The sequence below is a fragment of the Pteropus alecto genome, unplaced genomic scaffold, assembly GCF_000325575.1.
Source record: "Pteropus alecto unplaced genomic scaffold, ASM32557v1 scaffold75, whole genome shotgun sequence".
Lineage (NCBI taxonomy): Eukaryota > Metazoa > Chordata > Mammalia > Chiroptera > Pteropodidae > Pteropus > Pteropus alecto.
The window spans coordinates 19,774,845-19,783,031 of NW_006440638.1; the positions used below are offsets into that span (position 1 = coordinate 19,774,845).

General features: G+C 36.8%; 1 non-coding gene across 1 annotated transcript; it reads left to right on the plus strand.

Moving 5' to 3' along the window:
- The first annotated feature begins 4,566 nt into the window (after positions 1-4,566).
- On the plus strand, positions 4,567-4,784 carry LOC112484479. Its single transcript, XR_003048019.1, has one exon. It is a non-coding gene; the product is annotated as a small nucleolar RNA U3 (small nucleolar RNA).
- The last annotated feature ends 3,403 nt before the right edge of the window (positions 4,785-8,187 follow it).

Genomic DNA, 8,187 nt, shown 5'->3' on the forward strand with positions numbered 1-8,187 from the left:
AATTAATTATTTTGAAAACTGGCAAATAAAGGGAAAGATTCAAATGTTCATCTTGCTTTTCATATATGATCTGTACCACTGACTAACCACAGATGAGAGGAAGTTTTATTTCATAAAACTATTCCAGAAAATACATATTATAAAATAACATCTAAATATCACCATTTTGAAATTATTAATTGGTTGGTCATGGCAGACTTTTTTTCTAAAAAAGCCATAACAATATTTTGGTCCCAGAGCTATGACATTAGGGGAGTCCATTTTCACTCTTCCACAAATTGGAGGAATTTTTGGCTGCCTCAGGAAATGAAAATGAGTTTATCATTTTCTTCCCAATATTCCCTGCCCAAACTCAAGAAAGCCTGAAATTTACAAATGGGTACAGGGCACAGAGAGAGTTCCAGTAGAAGCTCTCTAGTTTTAACATGAGGAGTGGGAAAATCAGAAAGACTTTCTAATTAGAATAAACCTACAAACATTCTTCATAGGATTTAAACAAGACTCTGAGTTTCATAACATTATATTCAAAATGTCCAGGATACAATACAAAATTACTCAGCCTATGAAGAACCAGAAAAATCTCAATAGAACAGAGAGTACCAAAATAGACCAACACACCACTTCTCAGACTTTTGGATAAGATCAAATGCAAAAATAGACCAACACAAGTATGGCTAATTGATTTTTGACAAAGATGCACAAGCAATTCAATGGAGAAAGGGTAGTTTTTTCAACAAATGGTGTTGGAACAATTGGATATCCATATGATAGATATAGATAGAGATGGGGGGGAGAGAGAGAAAGATGATAGATAGATAGATAGATAGATAGATAGATAGATAGATAGATAGATAGATAGATAGATGGACAATTTCTAATCTAAACCTCACACATTATGCAAAACTTAACTATAATGAATCATAGATCTAAATGTAAAGCATAAAACTTTTAAAAGAAAGCATAGGAGAAAACACACAACCTGGATTTAGACAAAGAATTCTTAGATATGACAATAAAAGAACAATATAAAAAACTCATAAAACTCAACAGTAAAAAAAACAACTCATTTAAGAATAAACAAAAGACTTGAACAGATACTTTATCAAAAAGGATATATAGGAGATAAATATATAAAAAAATGTTCAATATCATTAGCCATTAGGGAAATATAAATTAAAACTATAATGAGATACCACTATATAGTTAACAGAATGATTAAAGTAAAAACTCTAATCATTCCAAATGTTGGTAATCATGTGAGGGAACTGGAACCCTTATACATTGCTGATGGGAATGTAAAATGGTACAATCATTCTAGAAAATAGTTTGAACGTTTTTTATATAATTATACATTCAATTGTCATGTGACCCACTAATCCTACTCCTATATATTCACTATAGAGAAATAAAACTTTATGTTTACTTGACCACTTGTATGCAAATGTGTACGGTAGCTTTATTCATAATTGGCAAAAGCTAAAAATGACTCAAATGTTCTTTAGCAGGTAAATATATAAATAAACTGTGGTATACCCATACAATGGAATACTACTTAGCAACAAAAAGAAATGAACTATTGATACTCACAGCACCTTGGATTAATCTCAAAAGCATTGTGCTGAATGAAAGAACTTAGTCTCAAAAGGTTACATATATATAAATCCATTTAGGTGGCATTCTCAAAAAGACAAAGCTACAGTGATAGAAAAAAGATCAGAAGTTGAAATGACTTAAGAATGGGAAGAGATATGACTATGAAGGAATAGCAAGAGGGAGATTTTAGAGGGTGATGAAATAGCTTGGTATTTCAATTGTGGTAGTGGTTACAAGAATCTATATATATGTTATAATTCATAGATCTGTTTACCAAAAATGGAAGTTTTACTGTATGTTAATATAAAAGTTTTTTAGAAAAGAAAAAAAGAACCTCCAGACCACTACTTTTCTCACTAACATGTCTCTAAGTTAATACCTTAGAAATACTTAGAGTTTCTCAAAGGTAAATATAAACAAACAGCCTTATTACTATCCTACCTTCTACTTCAGTATATGCTAATGCTCTTTTTTAAACTTAATTTATGAACATGTGATCTGTTTAAATTTGTCTTACCAAGGAGAACCACAAAGTTAGAGAAACGTGTCTCTCTCCTCAATGCTCACAAAATAAATGTCAGTCCACTTATACTTGCTCTTCTGTGATACCATCCTCATGATAATGAAAATATGATGATGGGAAGTCTTAAAATCACAGGGAAGTGCTCTGTTTGAGTACAGCAGAATGTTTCAGCACATTATCATTTCTCCACGGGCAAGAACAAACTCTACCCAGAATATAATAGGACAGCAGTTGGAAGCAGAGATTTATGCAAATGACTGATAATTTACTATGGTTCTTCTAGAGCAAGAGACCCTGCACTTTAATGGTAGGGGAGAAAGACACCACTATCACTGAGAACTCTCGAAGAAACAGTGTTTGGAAACTCTTTGGAAATTCTAAATGATAAGGACAACTATGGTAGTTTTAACGTGTGTTCCCAAATTCTTTGATACTCCTCCCTCCAAGATGTGAAGTCTAATTCTCTTCCTTTGAATGTGAGCTGGGCTTAGTGACTCACTTCTAACAAACAGAACAAAGAGGAAGAGACAGTTGTATGATTTTGAAAACTAATTTATAAAAGCCACTGTGGTTCCTGTTCTCTCTTTCTCCTCCCTCTTGCTCTTACTGTCCCTTGAATCACTCCCTCTGGAGAAAGCCAGCTTCCATGTCCTAAGGACATTGTGGAAAGGCTCACATAGAAAGGAAGTGAGGCCTCCTGCTAAGAGTCAAGCGAGTGAGCCATCTTGAAAGTTGACCTTCCAGTCCTGGTCAAGCCTTCAGACAATGTAGCCCTACTGGCCTTCTAACCACAACCTCATGAGAGACTCTGAGCCAGACTACTTAGCTTAAAATTGAGAGATAATAAATGTTGGTTGTTTTAATCAACTACGTTTGGGGGTAATTGTTATGCAGTAATAGGAAACTAATACAACACCCTTGCTAATGTTAAACTGCTCTTTAATTTAGAAAGAAGGGAAAAGGAAGGAGAAGCAGGAATTGAGATCAGAATTCGGTTGTACATTTTTACCAGGCCAAATAACACTCAAGTTATCTGGACTTCTTTCCCTGGAGACCAAGGAATTGTACAAAGATACAGGGTATTTCTTAGAAATTATTTTTTAAATTAATCATCTTTCCGCATAGACATTTTCAGGTCGACGGCTTACTTGGCAGTTGAAGCTACACTGAATATCACACCTACCTCCTATCAGGAATTTCCAAACTGCTAGTTTATTAAAATATCTCTTAAATAGGATATGTTGTTTAAGTTGTCTCAGAATAGAGTATAGCAAAAGGATAGGCAAAAGGTAGGCACTCAATAAATGTGTTTTGGTGTTAGCAATGGGCTGCTCTGTTTATTCTTTTAATTAGCAGACATTGAGCTCATACTCAAGTCAAAAAGACCAAAACAAAACAAAACCTAGAAAAAGGTTAAAATCATACCCTTATTTCCCTGTATTCACATATGGGGAGTTTCTTCTCAGACACAAACCAGAATTTAGCATATGCCATGAGACAATTGCATGAGAAGCTACTGTAAGAGAAAAGTAAGTGTTTGATGTTTGTGTCTTCTAATACTGAAGACGGAAAAATTTGCCCAGCAACTCGCAAATCCATGAACACTCGACAGAAAATATGCTTTGGCAGTATTGTTTGTTGCATTCTTTAAAAGGAAAATTGAAAACCTAGGATCACAAGGGTCAGATGGTTATTATTGGAAGCTGGCTCTTCGAAAACGTAATACGTACCATTTCCCCTATCTAAATTGCATTGCTTTGTCCAAGTCACCCGATGGGGCCCAGGATAAGGTGTTTTTCTGATGTAGATAATCACCTAGGTTTCCAAAGTGCATCCACTTAAAAATGGGTACCTGAAAAACACTAACAGTAACAGAAAAATGATATTTTTTTGTAACCTCGGCATCACAGAATATAGTTCCACAAGAAATAGTTTATAAAAAAAGAAAACTTTATTATTAAACACATATAGTGCTATTCAGCAAAATCTGCTGCTGATGGCAACTTCCAAAACTAGGCCTTTTAGACAGTCTCAATACATATTAGGATTTTAAGAAACTCTGAACATATTATTGATCAAGGTATCTTTATGACATTTTTTGTGATGGATCTATAAGTCAATAAGAAGAAAAATTTTAAAGTACCAAATAAATAGCAACTATCAAGAAGGTAGAAAGAGGAGAGAAGGTGCAACAAAGAACAATCAAATTGAGGCACAATTTCACATGAACCTGCACATGTGGTTTAACAAGATTTCTTAGGTCAGCTGATTATAAAACTCTGTAGGTCTAATAATTGGCCCATATAAGCTTTTAACAAAGTGTCGCTTGGTTGTCTCAACTCTAAAAACCTCTAATGCCATCTTGGTGTGAGTGGCCAGCTTCTAGCTTTAAAACAGAATCTGGGTCTTGACTCTAGAATGTGGTGTTATTATTTGAAAACCTGGAAGGAGGGAAATTATCAATGTCTACTGATTGACTCAATACAATATTCCTCATACAAGTTTGTAGAAAATCAAGAAAGAGCATCTTCCACAAGGATGAGGTGCAGAGTTCTCCCCTGAGAGTGAAGCCAGCTGTTGGTGTTGTTTTGCTGCAAATACCATTTTCCATTGATGAGCTTTCTTCTCTTCCTTTGTGAGAGGTTTTTGAAAAAATAGCAGGAGGGGAACATCTTATATACATTAGGATGTCCACAAATTTAAGGAGAGCAGTAATCATGCATGTGGAGCCAAGAAAAGCAAGTGTTTAGCAATCCATTTTCTAAGAGACAATTGGAATTTCATAGCTCTTAAGAGAAAGAGAAAAGTTGATACCCATTTGGAAGAAAATGAAAGTTTCAGCAAATTAACCTATTAAATGCTAGTACAAAAGAACCTTTTCTTCTCAAAGCAAAACTAGTCTACTTACTACCTCTTTTCCGCAGTGGATAACCCCTTCCTCACTTCTCAGTGCCAAATAATGCCTATTACCTTCTCCCATATTGAAACTGAGAACCAGCTTCTCCATTCCTGACAACAGCACCTACTAAGATTATACCTTTGCCTGGATCCGTGCAGTACTTTTGTACTTCATTTTTAGAGAATCAAGTACCAAGAGCATGGTTAATAAATAATTGTAAGAGTGAATGCACTAGACCAATAGGCAAACAATTATAATAAAAGTAATTGCGTGCCATAGGGAATAAGAATATGAGCTGATTTCTTCTATATAAAATTTCCAGAAGCCACTCAGAATTCTTCCTAGGCTATAGGACTCACTACCCCTGGAGGCAATATATTTCACTCTTAGATAGCTTTAATTCTTAGAAAATACTTAAACTAAGCTGAAATTTTAAGTTATAGTAAGTTGAAATTTTCTTCCCTGGAATTTCTTCCTATCAGGTTTCGTTTGGACTCCTGGGGCACCAGAACAAATCACATTTTACCTATATAATTTATCTGGCAATTGGAAGGCTGCTGTCTTGTTCTCCATGAGTGGACCTTTCCCAGATGACAATCTCAGATCCCTAGCTGTTCTTCTGTTGACATTTCTGTCAATATTTCTTGAAGTGTGGTCCAAAAACATTATCATCATCTAAGGAACACATTAATCATGCAACTTTCAGGGGCCCCTCATTCAAACCAACTGAATCAGATTTTATGAGAGAAGGCCCTCGAATCTGCCCATATTTAGCAAGTGCCCAGATGATTCTTAAGCATATCACAGAATTTTACTAGACTCATCACTCACCTCTGGATGGGCCCTTTGAAACAATCACTCAGGACATTTTTGAATAGTCCAGGTGTGGTCTAGGTATTGTCTTATGAACATTCTGTAGACAGTTCAAATGACTGTATGAAAGAAACACAACTAAACTTTATAAAGGTCTGTACAGTTAGAGCTGTAATTAACTCAGATGACATTCACCCAGTGGACTAGGTAGCATGATGGCAGGATGCTTCGGTGTCTACTACGTGTCATGAGCTGAGCTAGATAACTTTTTGAGTGTTGCGTACTTACTCTTTATGACCTACAAGATCCCTGTTATGCTCATATTACATAGATGTCAAGACTGAAGCTCTGAGAGGATGAGTACTTTATTTGTTCGATATCAAAGAGCTGGGAAGTCAGAACTCAATTCTTCTGACTCCAACGTCTATACTTTGTCCTCCAGTGACCCTCCATTTCCCACCTAAAAAAGTACCAAAAGAAACATTTATGATTTGTGCAATATTATTGTTGATATGATCCCTTAAAGACCCCTGCTAAATGAGTGGAGGATATTAAGGAAGACTGTTATTTTGTTTCTGGCTCATTCACCAGATTCCTAAGTAATATATTTAAGATGCAACTAACACCTCTACAGTGTGATTGGCAATTACTTGTCATTCCCTAGTTCAGGACTCTTAGCTCATCCAGGTGAATGGGCTCTGATAAAGTGACATTTAAAATGGAGCTTGAGGACTTCAATGTGAGCTCCTAAAACATGACCCGTAATGATGCACAGAACTGGAAATTTCCCCCTCTAACACCAATCTGTCTACAATGTTATTTTTAATCCCTTTACATGGCAACAGGAAAGAAACACCTCATGAAAGTAACTTTAAGTAGCAGCAGGTAAAAGATAAAACTTCTGTGTTAAGGGAGAGTGTACCAGCCGTAGAAACAAGACTTTTTTAAATTGGTTCATCTCCTGATACCCAAGGCCCATAATTTGAGCAAGAAGGGAAGGCACCACCTATGCAATCTATTCCATCCAATCTCCCACCCCACAATAGAAAACTCCAAACAAGCAAAGACACACAAAGAGCTCATATCTTTATTTAGAAACCTCCATTCCACTGTTAGGAGAAATTTCCTAATCAAGACAGCCAGCCAGTGGCTCAGTAGAGATGAAGCTGTCAAATGAAAAGAATAATCATACAATTGAGATAGACCTGGGTCTCAGTTACTCGGACTCTCATTCCTGTCATAGGCATCAGGGGTTCTCACCCCAGTATACCTACCTCATCAAATCTATGGAGCAGAGCAATCTCAGCTCAACCCAGGGCCCGTGAATGCTGCATGAAGGTGAAGGGGGACTCAGGAACTTACCAGCATTTTCTGATGATGTTAATGATGTGAACCTTGTTTCTATCCAAAATTTCTTTTCCTGTTCTCTTGGGAATAGCAAGGTTAGAAGAATAATGCCGGGAGCTGTGACCACTACAAAGAAAGCAGAAAACAAATAATACCTAGTGCTCCATTTATTTGAAATAACAGCCATGTTACGTTATAGTAAATGGACTTTGCTACTCTCCATTCTGGCAGGGCCAAATTGGAACTAAGAAGGAGCTGCAATGAAAAATATGTGCAGCTATTTCTGGAGACAAAAACAGGCCGAGAGCAGCAGAGGCTATGTTAAGACAAATGGTTCACTCTGGAATGGCGTACCGTAATGTCACTACAATTAGATGGATTAGAGGTTACAGTTCGCCATAGATAGCCATGGGATCTCCACTGATAATCACACATTTTGTTCTACCGACAGATAACAGCAGCCCACAAATGAGATGAGCTTCCTCTGTGTACACACGTTACATGAAATCAATACTTAATTACAGCAGGACCTGTGTGTATTATTGTTGGTCGGTTCTGGTGAGGAGGCAGGCACAAAACTGCTCTCCTAGACAGAGTTAAGTTGAAAGAGTTGGGGCATGATGGCAAGATAGTACCCGTCCTACTGACCATGTCTGAGGTCTAGGTTCAAATGAATCACGATTTGGACACTAGGCTTGGCTTGGACAACAGAAGTGAGACACAAAAAATTATGCCATTATGGGAAGAACAGGTGCTGCCTGCGATGGCAGTTGATAGAATGCTACTATATAGATCACATTCCTTTGTGGATATGCAAGGCCTGTATGATAGTCCCAGGCAGAAGTGGACAACATCTGAGGAGTGTCCCTAGGGAGAAGCTTTGTAGCCAAAGGGATAGAACAGAGAATAGAGAATCAAGTGACCTGAGATGGAGCCTAGCTCTCTTGTCCCTAGCAAGCTACAAAATACTTTGCAGTTCGAGCTACTTATCCATAAAAAGGGAATGAATGAT